The sequence below is a fragment of the Bombus pyrosoma genome, linkage group LG2 (genome assembly GCF_014825855.1).
Source record: "Bombus pyrosoma isolate SC7728 linkage group LG2, ASM1482585v1, whole genome shotgun sequence".
NCBI lineage: Eukaryota > Metazoa > Arthropoda > Insecta > Hymenoptera > Apidae > Bombus > Bombus pyrosoma.
Genome location: NC_057771.1, coordinates 13,484,065 through 13,504,802, shown reverse-complemented (window position 1 = coordinate 13,504,802; position 20,738 = coordinate 13,484,065).

Genomic DNA, 20,738 nt, shown 5'->3' with positions numbered 1-20,738 from the left:
AGGATAGCTACATATATTTAAGAAGAGTAATAGAAAGTGTAAGTTATATAAGATCAATTAAGACTGTTTACTATTCTTCTATCACTCTAATTCTCCAAACCAAGAATATTAAAGATTATCCAGTAGGTCACCGTAATTCATCAGATTTGAAACAGACGATTGAAAATCTTCGATTATGATACAAATATCAAATTCGAAGATCATACAGATTCCTCCGTGTGAATAAGAACAAGCGTTTCTCATCGCGTACACACGTGTCAGAGCCATCGCCCGAAGCTTCGGTGTAAATACAATAACCCTTTATTTGTTCCCTTTTCCTTACGAGGCTGGCCGTGATTCAACAATACTCGACGTGTAGGCGGCAAACATCGCCGCCACATCGGGCCACTCGCCCTCGGCGATTTTCGCGAAATTCACCCAACGAATCCACCTATCGACGATTCGGAGATGAACGATGGCCCGTGTCGAGTGAGATTCGAACGCGTGAGCTTTCGACAGCCAGGATGAACGAAGACAGGAGCACGCGTTCTCCTAGATAGAAGCGAGAGTGACGCGTGATAAACTTGAGGAAACTTCGGGGTGGAGTTGGATAGAGAGAGAGAGAGAGAGAGAGAGAGAGAGAGACAGACAGAGTTGGATAGAGAGAAAGAGAGAGAATTGGTAGATGGGAGAGTTAAGGGTATGGGGAGGGTAAGCGTTGTTGGACACACAGAGCAAACACTTCAGAAGATTGCCGTTTCTGCGTTGCAACCACCACCCTTCCATCCTACGGAAATCCTTACTTTCCCCGAAATCCGTAATCTTCCTGAAGGGCGGATTAATTCTCTGGACTTATCACGTGTGCCAGCTTCGCTAGATCTAGATGGAAGCTATTGCCGATTTCCTTTTGTGGACATTGTACTTGCAGATGTTTTGATCGTTGGATTGAATAACGGGGAATGTTGTAGCGTAAGTATGCTGGGTCGTAGGAAGATTTTTACACTTACTTATTAGAAACGATTAGCGTGGTGAAAGTAAGTGAGGATAGCAGCTTTATAGGAAGCTTTTACTTGGAAATAAGTCGGAAAAAAATTGAAATAAAACGTGGAAAAGTACATAATATAAGGGAAAAACAAGCTTCCATCTGAAGTATCCCAAAAATTTACCGTAACGCAAACCGGAAAGTTTCTATGAAACATTACGGAATTATCATTTTAACTAACTCCGTAGTTTTAACGTTAGAGACGTTGGATGCACAGTACACGTTCTTGTCATGCACAGTCAAATCCCTCCGCGTACATTCTAAACTTTTCTACGCACCAAAATGATTTAACATAAAAGTTCAGTTTTCAATAACTCGCCATCCACGATGGAATTTTCATTTCCATGATATCGAAACTACAAAACATTCTCGACAAATTTCTCTCTACTGCTTTGCACATTTTACATCGTTTACCTCCGTGATAACGCGTATGGTTGAGAATTTCGGTTTATCTTGGCTGGAAACTCGGTTTCGTGCAGGTGGAATGCTAAGAACTCGTTTGGATATATCCTTAGCTTCGATGCTGATTCTGCGCTTCACGGGCCGCCGGGGGAGGGTCCTGAAGGAGCAATTAAGCCTGAAGTGTTTCCTGCAAGGTGTGACTCGTAGAAACGGACGGACGGGAACGAGAACGCCAGCCACCTGACACGGGAGACGACTTCTCTCGCACGTCAAACGGTAGTAATTCAACTTTTATTCGAGAAGGATGCGATATATTCAGCAGCCACGTCTAGAAGTCAGAAACCGATGCTCATCGATGGCTACGCGAGCCATGCGTAACCGTAAAATTACGACTACTGTTGGTAGTCGACTTTAACCGGCCAAGTGGATGGAGAATAAGACTTACAGCGTGTCTTAAAGGAGCGTTTTAAATAAAACCGAATAGAGAAAAAGCGTATTATACACCGTAGACATATTATACATTGTAGGTATAGTTACTGAGACAGATTGGATAGTTTGATGAAGAGGTCTGGATTTAAAGATCGTTCGTGCGTGTCGCGAACGTACTAGATAGAAATGAAATCCTCTAAACCGTTGTTCAGTGAAGTAACACGTATCGTAAGAAACTGTAAGTTTTTATTAAAGATCTTTGTCGTCTTCTCACATATTTTATGAGCCACCGTTCCCTGCACCATTGTATGTATTTTCATTTTTCCTCTAAAAGAACGTCCAGCGGATCGTGAGAAATTCACCGCGCAACCGGCTACGCTTTGTGTATCAGTGATTTCCTCCAGAATGATGGTTACGCCGGATAATAAAACAAACGTGTTTTTTTCAACAGTGACAGAGAGAAAGAGAAAGAGAGAGAGGGGGGGAGAGGGAGAGGGAGGAAAGGGGAAAAAGAAGAGAAAGGGGGAAAAAAGGTGTGGAAAAGTAAGACGGTCGACGTGACGCGGCGAGCATTTTAGTTCGCGACCATTCGTCGCGCGAGCTCGTATTTTCTTTCCTCCTTCTGGTTGCTTCTTAATTGCGGGAATAATAATCACGAAGTTGTCACGTTGGCTACGTGCTTCGCACAACCGGCGGAGGTTCTTGTCTCCTCGGGACAGAGAGAAAAAGGAAGCTGGCATAAAAGGGAGAATTGAATAAAATTTTGGCCCGTCATGCCTCGGATAAATCTGAATTAATTAAGCGGTTTCGGACTAGACTTTCAATCGTTTCTCTTTCTCGCTTCATCACTTTATCCTCCGCCTTCTTATTTCTCTCTCTTTCTCTTTTTCTTTTCTTTACTTCCTCCTCCTGCTCCTCCTCAATGCTTCACTTCGCGTCGACTTCTCGTATTCGTTCTCTTCTTTTTTTCACGTGGAGATTTCGTGGTAACTTAAACGCGGGAGCCATTCGGTAGCTGATGGGTTAATTGAGAGTCGAACTAGCCCTTAGATACAAAGGCCTTTCACGGAATAACGTGAATGCGATGACGAATTGCGCTCACATAGTATACACACTTTTGTGTCACGTTTCATTGCTTGAAAAATTAGAACGACCATTGCCACTTTCTTTTTTTATGTTTGTTGTCAATTCAATGTTATCTGTTATCTTTGCATCTCTGTTAGTATAATGGTCGGCCGAACGTATTTACACTTTTTAAGGAGAATATTCCAACAGATAGAACAGCCTGTTCTATCTCGTTGTCTGTACGAGAAAGCTGTAATAACAACATGAATATTTCATTCTATCGGGAGCTAAAAAGAAAGCTAAAAATCCTCTTGAACTGGACCCTAGTTGAACCTTTTCGGGTCATCAGAAACCGTTAATTGTGATCAATAGTCGAATTTTAGCGTCCTTGAGACTGGTTCATCCACCCAATGAATTCAGTGTTTCCGCAGCTTGCGACAGCATCCGGTAATGAGATGGTTCTGCATCAGGTTCCTGGACCAGTTTGTCTTTGCTCCGCTGTTTTTCTTTGCTTCTTTCCCCTCTGCTGCTATACGATGGACGATGGTCAGCACAGTGGTTAAGTAACTGGTTCGTTAGAATGTTTATTTGCTTAGGGATCTTTTGTCAGGCCTTCGACTAATGTTATGACGACCTGTTACCGTCCCCGGTTTCTCTTCGTCGCATATGTTTCGTGAGCACAACGGACGTCTTTCAGCTATTCTGGCGGTCTTTCTGAAAAAAATCTCACGTTTCTCCAAGACAAATCTGTCGAAAAAAATGTCGACTTCCCAATTCTTGTCCGTCTAGTTAGTAATCTACGTTAAGCTGCATAATTTGCTCATAATGGAATAATAGAGTATTCAAATCTTTCTTTTCCTGGTTTGACGAAATTGTTAAAAGTTTTTCGACAAGCAAAATTGTTTGGCACGATTACAGCGTAAAAATTAATATTAGAGAAATTCAAATGAAAGGTATAATTATTTATTTTTAAAAAATCATAGGAAATCCTTTAAAAGATTCCTTCGTAAGAACCGTTGTGAATCTACACCATTTCTATAAATCGTAAAGTACAAATCGGATGTTTCGATCATTTTGGAAGTTGTAATATCAATTACCTAAATTTTTTCTCGATTTAAGCTATTAAATTAAAAAGATACGACTTGATTGTCAAGTTAGCCTATGTTCTCGATGTTCGTATCATAGAAAGGAATAGGTATAGATTGGGACTGGAAATGAAGACGTTTCAGTCGTGAAAATTCCTTTCATCAATTATAATCGTCGACGTGCACGGGACAGTAGCCGTTCATTAAAAGCGTATATACGAGTCTGCTCGTTGCTTGAAGAAAAATACGCTAACGATACCGCTCGTGAACGTGTTCTGAATACTCGGTTCGCGCTCTCTTCTGTATTCGTAATCCCCCCGGTCGCGGTGTCTGATTCTTGGCCGAACGTGGCCGTTCGGGAATAATGCAAAGTGTGGAGTCACCCTGTGGATGGTAGTCAGGTATCGCTTCTGCTTCTTATTTATATAAATGACCAACGCATAACTCGCAGCAGCCGAAGACTAACGCAAGCCTATTGCCAAGTTGAATGCTCTGCTAACGTGTCGACTCGATGATAAATTAATTGTGGAAGGGAACGGTTGTGTTATGGTTAATGTCGAGATTCAGTTTTCAACCGGTTTCTTTTTCTCCCCTGCATTATTTTCAATCTACCTAGAATTCAATTTATACCTTTGTTACCGTGATATTGGTTTTTTAAATTATCCTTTCTTTTTTACATAGGAGATAATATGGATAATCGTTTAATGTTTTGGAAGCAATCATTCCTTTAATAGAAATATATCACAGTTACCGGTGCCATGAATCGATAACTGGTTACTCGTATGCTTAAGCGATATTGTGGACGGATCCGACTATGGTATTCATTGTTGACTCGTCACGCTTTTCAAGAGACGTCTTCCTGTTTAAAAGCGCCATAACTTGTCACGTTGGATTCGCGGGCTACCGGTGGCTTAAGAATCGCATTCTGCTTTTCATCGTTCACCTCTCGGTTAATTAGCAGGAATAAAAAGCATACAAAAATGCAGCTGTGTTTAAGTGGTTATAAATTTGTTTCTTCCTCTTTCAGCATTTTGCCGCACAGAATTTCTCTTCTATTCATTCCTTTCGAATCTTTGACGATACTCTAATATATATATATATAGGTACCGCTAGCCGAATATCAAATCTACGAGCTACGAGTAACCCATACAAAACTCCTCTTTACGTTTCTTTCCTCGAGGATGCGCGAAAGATTCTTGTCTTCATTGTGTGTATCTACCCTCGAAATAATAGGCCGCTCAACCAGCGAGCTTGGTTAACCCCATTTACTTTTCATTCACGGAGGAATTGGCTTGTTCCTTTTGTCGAAAACAATTGTTTTCGTCGATGTACGTAGACCTGTATTGAAAATTTCCTTTTGAGAGCAGGGGAAGGCGGGGGCACGATAGGTCTCTCAATCCCGTTAGTGGAAAAAGACATCCTGGGATTGCCTGAATCGCGTACGATTATTCCTCTGGTTCATGTTAAGATCTTGGCCGACTAGCGATCAAATCGATTGTAATCAGAACCCATCGAAAATCATCCCCGGATCTGACTGGGTGTATGGCAGTAACCGATGAATATTAACCAGCAAACAGCGCTGGCCAGAGTCTGCTGTTGGAATGAAGCATAGCCAGAGCGTGGTGAGAGTGGACCACGTTGGAGTAGCGAGTGCCAGAGTAGGAGGGTACATATTCATGACGTTAACGAGCCTCCGTCGAACGTTTAATTCCGCCAACCGCCTGAGTTGGGTTAGGGTAACTCGCTCGGCAAACACGAGCCCTAACTAACCGTGCATCTCCCAGTCCTGTTCTCGCTCCAACTCGCTCTTACGCTCTCTCCGTCACTCACCTTCTGCTACCATTGTGCTCGTCATCTTTCATCTCTTTCGCTCTCTTTTCGGTCCCTATGCCCTATGGTCCCCTATTTGTCTTTCGACACCGCGAAAGAACAACTCTAGCGACGATAGCAAGTGCGGTTGCGCCTGCTTGTGACGTTTATGAATGCAGGTATTGCGGAACTTCCGTCCGGACTGTTTAAGAGAGATGTTTAATCGACGATTCAACTCAAATATTGGTAGGTGTGGAAAAAACTTTGGCCTTTCGATAATCAGACCACCGTTGGTTGCAAATGAGTTAACGATGTTTACAAATCCGCGACATTGACATAGTTGTTCCGTGTATAGTAAAGCTGACTTGATTACGTTTTAACGTAGATACGTATCCTAATGTAGCTGAACGTTCTATAAACTTCTAGATAAAGCGCGATGAAATATAGGTGTATATTTAGCTTTAATTATAATCCAGTCTGGCGGAGGTACTTTTCATTACGAAAAAACAAAGAAGAAACAGAGGGTTTCGGAAAAAACTCGTGGAGTTAATGCGTTTTGCATCGATCAATCGCGTCTTGTTCTTGATAATGCAAGATAGCACAGCAGCAGGTAACTTAGGTAACACGAGAACTGGAAACGAGCACAAGAAACAGCACCAGCTTACGTACATTCCAGCGATCGGATATCTGGAACCCACCTTCTCCCAGGACGTCTTACTTATAATACCAGAGCCTGGACGAGTCTCGGGTTAACGTGTTACAGGAGTGACTTGCGACTTGGTAATTTCATCCCTGGCGTGGTGCCTCCTTCTCTTTCCTTTTTTATTTTACGAGCCACTACCTTCGTTGCCATCGCCATCATCATCATCTTCGTGGTCCTACTTCGCCTCGGTCGCAGTCAGCGTCATTCTGGCTATATCGTACCTGCGCGTTGGCTATACACGTATCAACCACATTTTGACTAACACACCGAGATCTTGAGCGAAGAGTCAGTCGTGTTTGCCTACAAACAATCCACTTCAACATAAGCTACGTCTCTTATAAGCATTTCCTCCCTCTCCTACGATCCTTCCACTTCGATCCTTCCCATCGTTGCGTCCTTGTCTACGACAGAGTCGAAGCAAGTTGGCCGAACGTAGACGTCTTCAAACAAACGCATTTTCCCATGTGCAACAGTCCAATCTGTTCCGACGATCATCGAATTATCTTTCGATTATTAAATCACTGAATCTGAATAACTAAACCAGATTCTGGCCGAGACTATTTGTAGACGTTAAAGCAGAAGAACCTGGTGTATTTTGTGAGATAAGCATGGATCAGATCCCTTCGAAGGTAGCTAACCATACGATCAACTCATCCATTATTAGGGGCTCTTTACAGATTATACGTGTCATACTTCGATAAGCGTAGGCGCAACATCGTTCTGGACGAACTGTTTAATGCGGATCAGTGTATCCATGCAATGAGAGAGAGAGATCCACCGATACCCTCGAGATCCATTTTGACAGCTGGCCTTTTGTTTTACTCGATGGATGATGATGATGACCGAGAAGGTTTCTCGGACCACCGTCTCACCATCCCTTGTTAGAATATAATATGAGAAGACTTCGTCTAGATCTGGTGGGCGTCCGTAGGTGGTGTTAGTGGCGCCAAAGATAATCCTCGCGATAGTTTCCCCTCTTCTTTCCCTCACGTCAATCAGGATTGGATTCGGTTTAGAGCTCTCTATAGCTGAACCCGTCGTATCAGAGGTGCTCAAATGGAATCCGATAACCGTATAGTGAAATATCGATAGATCCAAGATTTTGCTCCTATCGTATTAAAAAATTCATCGGCCACTCGCGATCGCGTGTTATGTTCAGACGTATTACGCTTTTGTTGTTAAAAAGGAAAAAAAATATTCACGAACGAACGTGCACTCGTATGTGTGAAACACGTTACAAACGAACAAGGAAAAAGAAAAAAGCTGTCCGCGGTTAAACGAATTACGCAATAGTTAGAACGAATATGTTCTTTGAGGAATTAACGTTTTGAAGTTCGTCTTTTACAAATTTCTCAATTTCATTATGCAGATAACACGATTAATGTCCAGTTCTGAAGAAACAGATGATTTACTTCTAAACGTCGACTTACTACAATACAAGGAAATGGCGCAAACAACGATAAGTGCCAAAGTCAATTTAAAACATAACATTTGTAACATTATTTTTCTCTATTTTCCAATCTATGGAGTCGATCGACGATGTGGCCTCATATCCAGATTCATACGCAAATAGCTATATTGTTTTCCAACTACTTTATCTATGAAAACGACAATTTGTTGCAGGAACACGTTGCAGAAAACATTCACTCCGATAATAGTTTTAAGTTAAATTAAACGAATATGTTACGATAATATCGATTATCCTTTGAGAAGGAGACCCGTCTGGTCTGCTTCGGGATCAACTTGCCCAGGTGCACTTGTACATCGAACTCACTTCCGCCGAGAAAACTCGTGTACTTACACGTTCCAACCAGTATGTATAGGGTCCGTTAAGGGGTACTTAATGGCTATTTAATTCCTAATCCAACCGTAGCTGCAGCTTCGCCGACGGCGCTACTTTCGCAATAATCTGGCTGCCGCCCGTTGCCGTCTTCCTCGAAAACAGAAATACGGCAAAGACGGTCTAATCCACCGCATCTGCGATTCATGAATCCCTCTGACTCTTCCACGCGTCGCACTTCTGCCGCCCTCCACCTCCGCCACCTCTTTTGCTACCTCCTCATTCACCAGCGACGCCGTGGTACTACTACTCCCTACCAGCTTACCCGGTTTACCCAATCGGCCGACGGGGCTCCCACTCTTCCACTTTGTAGAGAGCTACTTCCATATTTACATGGGAGGTAGTCGCAAAAGCGAAGTTAGTGTGGCTAAGCTGATTTAAGCATTCGTTATTATAATTCTTGGAGAAGCAACGGCGGCGCTTTCCAGTTTGAGCCGCGCTCAACTTCCAGCACCATCGCCACCGGGCGGAGGTGGGATTGCCGCTAAAAGGATGCCGCGCGCGTCTGCTACAGCGGTCGCCACCGCTCCGCGCTCTTTACCGCTTCATCAGGCTAGAATTCTAATTTATCCTATGAATTATCCGGCAGAAATAAACTTCAACGTTTCCCGTGATTACGTTCATTGTGACTCGTTGATTTCCCTTGTTTCCCTGCTGGTTTTTAGCCGCCGTGTCCGATGATATTGCCATGTCGTTAATTATCGCGTCGCGGAATAAAGTTTGTATTGCTTGGTATTTGATTTTTTTTTAATGCGCTTCAAGCACGCTGTTAGAGCTCGTTAAAATCTGGTCGGTTGAGAGAAATTAAATTGGTATTCGAAGTTATAAAAATTATATAATTGTAAATTTTCTAATCCGAAGGATCAAGCACGAAACTCGAACGTTCGAGTCGTAAGGTCGTTTGAAAACGATTCGTCTCCGAAGGTAGTCGCATCAAGTTTATCGGTGATGATTCTTTGATGAATTTCACCATTAGACGGTTTCGTATTAATTAGCAGCCGTAAAACACTTTTTCCTGTTTCTCTGTCTATCCCGTAAGCTTCTGTGGGTTCCATGCCGTGTATTCGACGGTAATTAAGTTTTGGTGTTGCTAGCACGCGTAGTCGTAGCCTAGAGGTATCCATATCTCGGGCCGGCCGGTCTCCTAAGTTCAGAATCCATCGTGCACGATTAATTTCTCGGGGTCCCCTGGGCAAATTTCAGGCTGGTACGATCACTTGGTCCGTTCGTCTGTCCGTATTCTTAATTAATAACCGAGGCAGCTGCCCTGACGCTGACGTCATTAGCCTTTTTGCCTTTCTTCCTCTTATTCGTATCCCTTGTTTTTTAATTCCCGTTCCCGCTTATGAGATATCGCTAATATACATCACTAGCGCCACCAACGGTGTACCGTGGAAAGCCTTAATGAAGCCGTACACCGTCATTCGGCCATGTTAAACCTAACCTCTAAGCCGACAATGAAACGACCTGACGAGATGATCGTGTGGCCAAGCCGAGAGATGAATGCAGCATGCACCGTGAAATTCGCTAAACAAATGTCGCTCGTTTATGACGCTTCGAACGCTATCGACATAGGTACCCGCGTTTCTCCTCTCTACGACTCTAAAAGAAACAACTCTCTTTCCCGACTACCTGCGTGCCAACGCGTGGCTCTCGAATCCAGCTGACTGTTAGCGGATGCACAGTAATGGCGATAATGATGATGGTGATAGAGGCTTTATGGGTCTTCAGAAAAACTGACGCTGGAGCATGTGTGGAAACGGATGAAGTATAGGCAAGCCTCTGTAGCGCTCGGTTAAGCCTGTTGACGCAGCCTCGCTTGACTGATTGCTGAGTCGAAGCGATCAATTCGAGTTATCGGTCCGTGGTACAGACGTGTTCATGGATTCAATAATTTTACGCCAAGCGGAAGATGTCTTATAGCTAGGAATAAAAATCATGTTATAATCTATGTAGCAAAGTAAATGTTTGCCTTGCGTTCGTCGTGTCAAGCACTGGTGGAATCAGGTTCTCTCGGTAATTGGTAGATTAGGCTCGCCAACGAACGGTAGTTATCAAACTTGTATAATACGACGAACTTTGTATATACATGTATATAGTTGGTGGTTCGTTCATCATTTACCCGAATTCCCAGTGTCTGAGTCTTGAAGCAAACGTTAGCGGGCATCGAAAGAGATCGAGAGAGGCATCAACGGGTTGATGGTATCTACGACCTTCTCTCTGTTGAGAATTCTGTCGGTGTCGCGGTTCCTACAGAGGTTAGGCAAGCCGGGGACTCGATAACGAATGGCCGGTCGTTACGGTAAATGTCTTACTCGAGGCCCCGAACGACCGATGGAGACCACTGGGATAATGATATTATTACGGCCATCTTGATTCTCCTGGGCTACACTATCATCATACGTCACCCGTTGCGCGCGGACGCGTTGAATCCACGCCGTATTACGGGCATATATTTCCTGGCGTGTCCTGGCCCGAGCAGTTGCTTTTTGCCGCGCGGTTACAAAGTATGATGATCCTGCGGAGACGGGCCTGATGAAATCATCAGGACGCGCCAGATCGTCCGTGGCTCGAGTTAATATCGACTAGAGACGCCTGCCAGGACAAAACGTTCCGTTTCTTCGTGCGGAATGAGGCAATTTGCTCTGCCTCCACGGATGGTAAGGGAAAGAGGCGAGAGGCCTCGCGGTGAGAAGGACCTGCTGCTGCAACTTCCGCAATCATGAACCCTTTCGCTCCTCGGAATCGTTTGGATTCGTTTCACCGGTTCGGGAAGAGCGTTATAATTGATTACAGGATAACCTGGATGCTTCGAAGGACCGATTTATCGGGAAAGTTTATTTCTCAAGTGGATTTACATGTACACAGGAAATCGAGTGGTTGGTAGGATCATCGAGGTTGAGATTTATTCGCTCGGTTCGACGGTAAAATGAAATAAAGAAAAAGAAAAAAGAAAAAGGGAGAAAAAGGAGAGAAAAAGAAAGAAAAGCAACGACGTCTGACGGTTCTCGGAATCCATTAGAGAAACCATTCGCTGTTGGACGATTTTAAAAGCCGGAGTATTGCTTTAGTTGGCGTCGATATCGACGATAAAGATATACACGTATATTCTTCCCGGTAGGTGGAAAGGAATCGCGCGAGGATCGCATCGTTTAATCATCGTTTTAACAAGCCTCCGTGCTTGTCTTTCGTTCACGCGACCGAGTAATTTGGCAAAAAAAGAGACGGCCATTTTCCAAGAACAATTTCATTCCTTTTTGCAAGCCTGAAATTCAGAAATTAACCGGACACGTGCCGTTTCTGCTTCCTCCAACAGTTGCCGTATAATTATCCGCACGAAATGTATCTTTTAAGGACTTGGTTATGAACGCGTGTGCTGGTTCGCGTTCGTTCGCAAATGTGGGTCAGCCTGTTTGTCAATCAATCCTTAATATAGCCTGCCTCCCCTCTTGTCGTTTAGGTTGCAGTCAGTCGTTGCTTGCGTGCAGTTACGTTGATGAGAGTGAACGTCTGCCATTATTGAATTCTCCTGGATTTTAAGTGATTTAAAAGAGGAAGAAAAGAAATACCAAACTATCTTCGAATGTCGCTTGAATTTCCTTGAAACCACGACACGTTGGATTTAAGCTTGTTATCGGTCGACGATCTTCCTCAGTCAGCGATAGGTCGGCCATCGATTTCGTTTTATAAACGTTCGAAACGAGGTGACCAACGACGTTTAACGCCAGGATAAGAACGAAAGAAACGACAAATTAACCACAGACTGCGGCGGCTTGACCTCGTTGGCCGTCGTCGAAGTTAGAATACAACAGGGATACGACGAGAGAAACGAGGATAGAAAATGAGAAACGATAGAAAACCTCGAAGAAGAAGAGGGAGGCGGAGGTCCGCCAGTCCCAGCATCCTCTCTGATGAATTACTCCTCTGGCGATCAGTAGTTCCCAACTGTTTCTCCCTTCGATCGCTAGATATCGACAAGGAAAAATATTCGATTGGAAGTTACATTGGGAACCACTGACAAATACTGATCCGGATAATAGGAGTCCTGAATCCTTCGAGGCAATGTTCCGCAGACTTCCTTGTGCCCGTACAATGTACAAATACAAAATGAAGAGTGTATATTTTACTCTGGAAATATTTACGCGCAATACCTGGTTTTATCCGTGTTCGATGCAGCAAGAATCGAAATTATCTATTTAGAGAAGAATTAGTTTTTAATATCTTGAAAATGTTTAAATTACAAATTTGTAATTACCCAATTTTGTTGATTTTGTTCGACCATGATGTATTTATGAACCGAGGCGGAAGATCGAAATTACCTCTATCTATGTAACGATTATTAATTATTTTTAATATCGTGCTTCGAACACTTAGAATTTTCCTGCTTTTTAAATTACTTTGCTTTTGTTCGTACCCGTTATATCGACTGACGCAAAGGATCGAAACTATTTGTCTAAATTAGGATTATTATTATTCATCTTAAACTTGGAACTCTTCTTTTTTCAAATAGCCCGATCGATACTCTTTAAAACCCATAAATTAATGTTAAAAATCACGCAGTGTCACTGATTAGAATCACGTCGAGTTTACTCCTTCCTCGTTGAATATACATCCTCTTGGAAACGCTGTGCGTTTTTCACGCCGTTCAATGGTAGAGCGCACCGTGTAAAAACGGTCGACATCGTCGACGGCGACGTCGTCGACGTCCTCGAACAACGATGCCTCACAATGAAACATGAAACGTCGAGTCGGGCTCCTCGCTCCACCGGGGAGGAACTTACCGATTAACTCATCTATCAGAGGCATTGTTGCCCTCAATGAGAGGATACCGGTCGCGTTTATTATGGATATCGCGTTATTATACTAACCTACTCGCTTTTGTGCGGCGATATAAGTTTTCCGGTCGGTTGTTCGTCGTCGACTGACCATAGGGGCAGCATCGGTGAACGTCACCGAGATCACTTTTATAGCGGTAGATCCATTGAAGATACATAGGAATTAATTATTCGATAATTGGACAATATTTTCTAAACACGTTTACATTCTCGAAATAATTAGGTACACGCTTTATGGAATTTAAGGAAATTCGAGTAAAACCAGGATTTTTGAAGTAACGTTTTATAGCTTTAATAGAGTAAAGAAGAAGTTGGAATGTTGTGGTTTATGAAAAGGACCTCGTGGGTAATGTATAATTTTCAAGAAATGATAAAATGGGAAATAATAGTGATTTTAAACGTACTCATATCATTATTATATTATATTATTATACTTATATATCATATAAATATAATTACGATTTCGTTGTATGATTTGGTGAAAAATGGATGTCATAGCTAATATACCATTTCTATGATTTATAGTAATAAAAATTCATCCAATTCATTAGACTTCCGATCGACGTCATCTTTACAAATCTTTTATAAATCCACGCAGAACAAGTCAACGACATTTTCACGATATCTTACGACTGCCGTATTGTAATTCCTTCGTAATTACGGGTAATTTCGTTGGAATTTGAAAATAAGTACAAATATTGCAATTAGATAACGTCTAAGATATTGTATAAAATTACGTGTGCAAAAACATATTACTTGATTATTATGATTAACCTAGCACTTGACCCATAAGCAATCGCATGATCGCCGGGAGATACGTACTTTCCCTTCGACGAAATAATCCGCTGGTACAGCGGCATTATTAAGAGACGAATCTTCGCTTACTGTTGAAAATTGCAGGCAATCGCGTGATTTAATCTGCAATCCGTATGACGAAAGTCGCGGTATCATTAAGAAGATTTTAATCACCGCCTATTAATGTCGCATTAAGAAATCAAGATTGATCGTCTGCTCGGGCTCGTTCAGCCTTCCGTAGATCTCTTTTTTCATACTCTATATTAGTATAACGCGGCCGAGATTGCTTCATCCGATGATACAAAACGTCTTTCTCTGTCTCGACGCGATGGAACGCGTTTGCACCGAGGGGATATAATAGTTTGAGGACTAATCGTCGTTAACACAACGAACGCTCGCTAGTAAGATTAATATAAACGACCACGCGATACAATAATAGCCGTGTAATAAAAGAATACTCGATCACTTTCACGGAACGTCCAGGCTTATACCAATAGAAATTAATTACGATCGCGATTATATGAGCCGCGAAGAAGCGACTTTACCATCGTACCGATCAACTTTATACTTGCAAGAACGAAAGAAAGCGACGATATTCCGAATATTATTATTTTAAATTTACTTTCAATTATTTACCTGTCGATCATTACTTTCTCTTACTATCTTCCTATGATAATTATACGTAAAAACGAAATCGTTGTCTCTCGAGAATCTCGTAAAATCTGCCAGATCGCTATCAGTGTATCGCTACCAGATTATCCACGAAATTATATTCTTCCTTTCGCTACCATTATGCATATATGCTAAGAAATTCGATTTTTCACCATCAATGAGACCATTCTTGCGAATGTTACCATTGGGGAATAGTTTCATGTTGAAGCGGTCGATAGACACAGCGAAACGAAGATTCGCAGTTTGCTCGTCTACCTTCTACCGCTGAATCTTGCCGTGTCGATCCTGGCCTGGGGATACCAACACCTCTTCAGCAGCGGTGAGAGATCAGATGTACATACACGCTTGCCGGATAAGTATCAAGTATACAGGTCGAGCAGATATAGTCGGCCAGTATCGACCGGGTAGCCAAGTTCAACAGCCAATCCTCGGCTGCGCGTTAAAACCACGCCCTTTATTTCGCGGTTGCATTAACCACATCTCGCTGTCTGTATTTAAGTCAACCCGGGGATACTTAAACTTTTTCGCCGACGCGGAGGCAGGGGAAAAGGGTTAAAAAGCTGTCGACGCAGAAGCACAAGTCACGTACGTTGAATTAGGAATCCTTCTCTCGTCACGTTTCTTTCCTGCGATTTCGTTTGGATTGGGGATCGAACGGTTTCCTAGAGCAACGTCTCGCGTATCTCTTTATCTCTTACTCTTGCCACGAAGCCACGCGACGAAGGGAAACTTTGATTCTACCCTGCAACGAAGTAGATATTTTCACTTCGAATGAAATTAATGACGTTGCGCGGTAATTGTTCGTGGAAACATACATACGTGTCGTTAACGAACGTTCCACGAGTACCGATAGCGGAAATACGTGCACAGTGAGAGAGAGAGAGAGAGAGAGAGAGAGAAAGAGGGGGGGAGAGAGAGATGCTCACCGTTTAATTGAATTCATTCGATCGTAACGAAGAGGAATAATTACGTTCGACGCGCCCGTATACTACTATTACAAGTCACCGAAGAAAGTGTCATTAAAAGCGACAGTAATCACGGTACGTGCCAGTTCTATCTGCCTTTGTAAGTTTGATTGGTTTTATTGCCGCGAGATCGACACGGAATTCGAAGAAATCGATGGTCCCCGATGTCTGTACCATTAACGTGCCAGATATGTTTGATGGAGCTTATTAAAAGAACAAGCTGTAAGTTAATCGAAGAGAGTTAAGCTGACTGTATTTTTATCGCTGAAATATATTATCTTTGTACCGAATGTTTATTGAAACAAATATTAACACCCTTAACTGTGCACTGCGTCGATTGGTTACATGAAACGATCGCATTGCAAACGTACGCGCAAGACGTTATATTGTTTAAACGGTAATGCAATTGTGAATAATTTTACATAATAATTAAAGCCACTTTGACACAACTTTATATCTTCCTCTCGGTATTTGGATTAATTTAAAGTTACTGTTCGCGGTATAAACAGCTCATTATTTAAGCGTTAACGTAATTAGAAACGTTTTTCATTCTGTTTTTCGAATGTATCCTATTGAAAGCGCCGAAGATTTATTTTATCCCGGCTGCACGAGTGGAAATTACACACGTTGCACCCTATGAGCTAAATTTACCGCAATTTACTGCCATTAAAGCTCTCGTATTTATGTAAATAAGGAATTCGGCTCGTTTTGGTAGGAGGGGAAACGCAAAAGGGGGGTAAGGGTGTATTGGTCTCACCCAGCTCCGTTAAGGATATCGGATGCTAAGATGGAAGGTGCGTTGATGTAACCAAGAGAGAAAGAGAGGGTGAGAGAGACGGAAGAAGGAACAGAAAGCTCTCGTTAATGAGCTTCCTCACCCTCAAAGCTTTGAAAGCCGGTTACACTCGTCTCACTCGACCTGGCGGAGCAAGAGAGTTGTTCAATTCAAAGCTTCCAGGAAATTATACGTCTGTTACCGTTCTATCTTGAAGTAAAGGCTCAAAACTCGTCTCTAATAACGGCAATAGCGTATTTTAATCTCGGTCCGAGGTACTGCATTTGTCATTTTCCTGTCGTACAAAAGCTTCTCGCCTTAGAAGCTGGAATTTGCCTCGATGATTATTCGTTCAGCACGGTTTAACCACGGCGACACGTTGGATATCAGAGGAACTTCCTTCTCGCTCGTCAGGAAGTGAACGTTTCGCGCCTATGTTTCTATGTTTCCGTACTTGAAAGTATAAAATTATTTCCCTCGATGGAGAAACTTACCATCCAGCATCTGTTGTGCCGTTGAAAAGGATGCGTATTTTATAAAAGGAAAGGAGGAAGAAAAGTGTGTCTTTCACGTAACGTAGGTATCATAAACTGCAGAAACATCGATTCATATGAATTCACACGCTATTAGAGAGATTTTTATCTTGTACAAAGGACCAACACAAAGATGATACGTCGAAAAAGAGGAAAGAAGATAGTCCCAATAAAAGCACTTGAAAAACTAACAAATTTTCAAGTATTTATAAATAATAATATTAATATTACAAGTAATTATTCTTACAAAATATATTTCTATGAGGTAGAAAACATAGAAAGAACTCGATGGGTTGCCATGTAGTAACAATTGCAACTTGTTATATGTTATAGTTCAATTGCAATTTGTTATAGTAGAATGTCTATCGTAAATGTCTAATCTATGTGTATACAATAATCATTAACTAACCATTTTGTGGACATTGAACCGATGATAATCATAATTTGTCATTATTTAACATTTACTATTCACCTATGTTACACAAACTAGGCAATGTTTGCAACAAATGTAAAAATTGTGAAAAAATCTTCTCGTTTGCGATATTTGTCGAAGAAAATGAGCGACAAAAACGTGTCTTACGCTTGACGTAAGTCGGTTTCACGGTATGCATCGTTGATAAACGACGTCGAAGTTTCCCAATACTTCGAACGTGTTACCTTTCTTGCCATCGTGTATCATGACACGAGCGCCTCGGTTTTCCACGATGCTTCCCTAAAAACGGGGTATTAGGAGAGCCATCTGGACAAGGCACTTCGATGCTGAAGTATTTCACGCGAACGGAGTTTCGACTTGGGTACGATGTCATCACGGCAATTTCTCGGGGGAATGGTTACTTACAGTGTTGGCTTAAACAACATACTTAACCGGGCTACTTAGTACTCACGGCCGCAGACGTACCCCTTGCAATAATAACATTTCACCCCCTTTAATCCGTAGCCTGCTGTTAGTCCTCGGCTAAGTATCTGGCCTTCTCTTACCCTCCATTCTCGTTCCATCGCTTTTCGAGCGAAATCAAAACACGGAAAAGCCGATACAGTTTTGCGTAATACCCTCGTCAGAAACTTCCTCGAAATGTTGTCGGTCCTGTTGCTGAAGGGGGCAAAAGATCGTGGCTCGAGAGAAAAAAGGAAACTACAACGACGAACGGTTGTTTTATGTACAAACTGCAGCTACAATGAAAGTCTAATTAATTGGCCAATGTTATCGTCGCTCGTAAATATTAAGGGATAAGATTTTTTATTTTTGCTAACCAGCGGATTTTTATACGGTTGCTTCGTATTGAAACGATCGTTGTGTGTTACTTGTGATATTTATAATTGTTTGTGAGGCTGAATTCTGTTCATTGATCTTTGGAGAACGTCGTATTGGTACGTCGCGCGTATGACTGAAAGATAAGGTAGCGTATACAGCAGGCGAGATACGGATTCCACGTAAGTTCTATGGAGTTAGAAGGTACCCCATCGAACATAATACAGCGTAAACTCCAGAGTGGTAAGCAGCTTAGTACCTCGCAGTGACGCCAGACATATCCATATATGTTGCAGATATGTGACAGCTTGAACGTAGATGTACCAAGAATTTTCTTCTTACCTCGAACATATGTAGATATACGTATTTCCACACCTAATTATGCTTTGTGAAATGAAACGCACACTTTTAAATTTCTGTTGCATTTGAGCCATGCGCCAGCTAATCCGATAAAACCCATCAAGACATAAATCATTTAATTAAAAAAAAAAAATACTAAATGTTAATCGCACCTTCTATTACGCGAAAGAAATTAAGGAATTAGAGTTATTTGAAATCAGCTTGATCTCAGATCATCGGAAGTTGATAAAATTAGTTGATAAAGTTGGAGAAGTGTGAGGAAACGAAATTGATCAGCTTGGCTTCTGAGTGTCTCACTTATTATCTCTTGGATTTATCGAATCGTTTACTAAAACATCGATCAAAATTCATTATTGTTCGATTCGATAACAGCGGTGTTTGTCACGATACAATAATCTATCGAGGAAAGAAAATATTTTCAGCCAGTTGTTCCAGTTAGCTAAATATTTTGTTTTTCCCATGAAGTTGTCGCAGGCCTGGCCGAAGGGGCCAGGGGTGACGCGTGACACACCCCCATTGAAATCCTATGCACGGGATATACTTAAATTAAATGGACGCCGGTGTCGCATTATGGTCCAAAATGGCAAGTTATATCTAACCTCTCATTAACCCCGTGTGAACTCGGATACGATACGAGACCCCCGATGAAAGTCGACACGCCGATTTTCGAATTTGTAATTTGCAATGGGGCAGTTTATTATGGGTTGTAGCAGGTCATGCGAGACGCTTTAATCGACCAGGGGTATATTTGTCCATCATCGGATGGATGAAAAGATTTCAGAAAAAGTATCCAGAAAAAAATGTTTGATTGTAGACATTTCAGGGTGAGAATAAAACTCTATATAATAGAATTATACCCTGATATACGTTCTTTCTTGCTTACGACATTTCTATGCGGCATTTCTTTAAACAGATTCGTGTCCACGTGCTTAGTTCTCATGGAAGTATCAAGGATACATTTAGTATAATTTATTATTTTATTTTAGTTTATACGTAATCGTTATTTTTAGTCTGCACGATCAATTTTACTTCTACGATTACTTTTATTAATTATTTAACGACATGTCTTAATTTAATCAAATGTTAAAACATACAACATGTGTATACACCGTCACATGCATCATGTTACGTATGTCTTACGTCTGATTTACGTGTCTTTTTCTAGTTGAATCGATCGTTCCGCAGTCGGTTAGCACATGTAAGATTAAGGCACGACTGTATCTTATTATCACGCATGGAAACATCGTTTGTGTCTTTCGAACTTCTAACTTTTACAAAGACGAAGAAATGAAAATGCAATTTGCCGCATTGTGGATCGTTCCGCGTCACCGTTTATGCTCCATTATTCCTTCTTGCGATCTCTCCAGCACAATACCGATTTCTCTCGGTGAGTATCGCGGCTTTTCCCTCTTCCTTTCGAGTTCTGATCGCACCCTTAAGCAGCCAAGAGTCCATGATCTCGCTGACACTGCCGGAAGGGCAGATCGAAAATATAGAACGTGTGCACGAGCGAGCGAAAGGGAGGGGAGGAAACAGGGGTCCGGGAGTGAGAAAGATCCGTAAAGCCTGAAAAACTTCTTACCGCAACAATGGCGAGTAGCGATTTTAAAAAGATCCAACGAAGATTTACCATCACTTTCACACCTCTCCATGGCACCCCAGTGCCTGCCTAAGACCTACAACAAATACCTGGTGGGCATCGTAATCTCACTAAGGCCTCCCATAGTGGGGATCCTGTGGGCCCCCATTATGGTTTTCGCGGCATTGTCACGTCGTCGAATCTGTCTACAAATAACCACTAGAGAAATAGTTACTCTCTGTCGATACTCTTCTGCTGATCTCGCTTCATCCTCCTTCCCTCGATCACCATGAACGTCAGCCATCTCTGTTTCTCTTTTTCCTCTGTCGACGCGTCTCCCCGCTTCCCTTCTCGCCCTCCCGCTCATTCCGGGTCTCCCCCATTCAGAGTGGACTACATTATTTTGTTGTAAGGCCCCGACCACACCGTATTATCCTAACATCTAAATCCGGACAGCTGGATGTCTATCAGAGTCTCTCAACTAGAGCGTCTCTCCTTCTTAATAGATTACGCTCCCTAGTTTCATCCATCTGAATGCTGATAGAGGAACAAGAAGCCGGAGACTCGATCGCATCGATAACGATCACCGAAGGAGATTTTTACGCGAACGTTTTATTACCA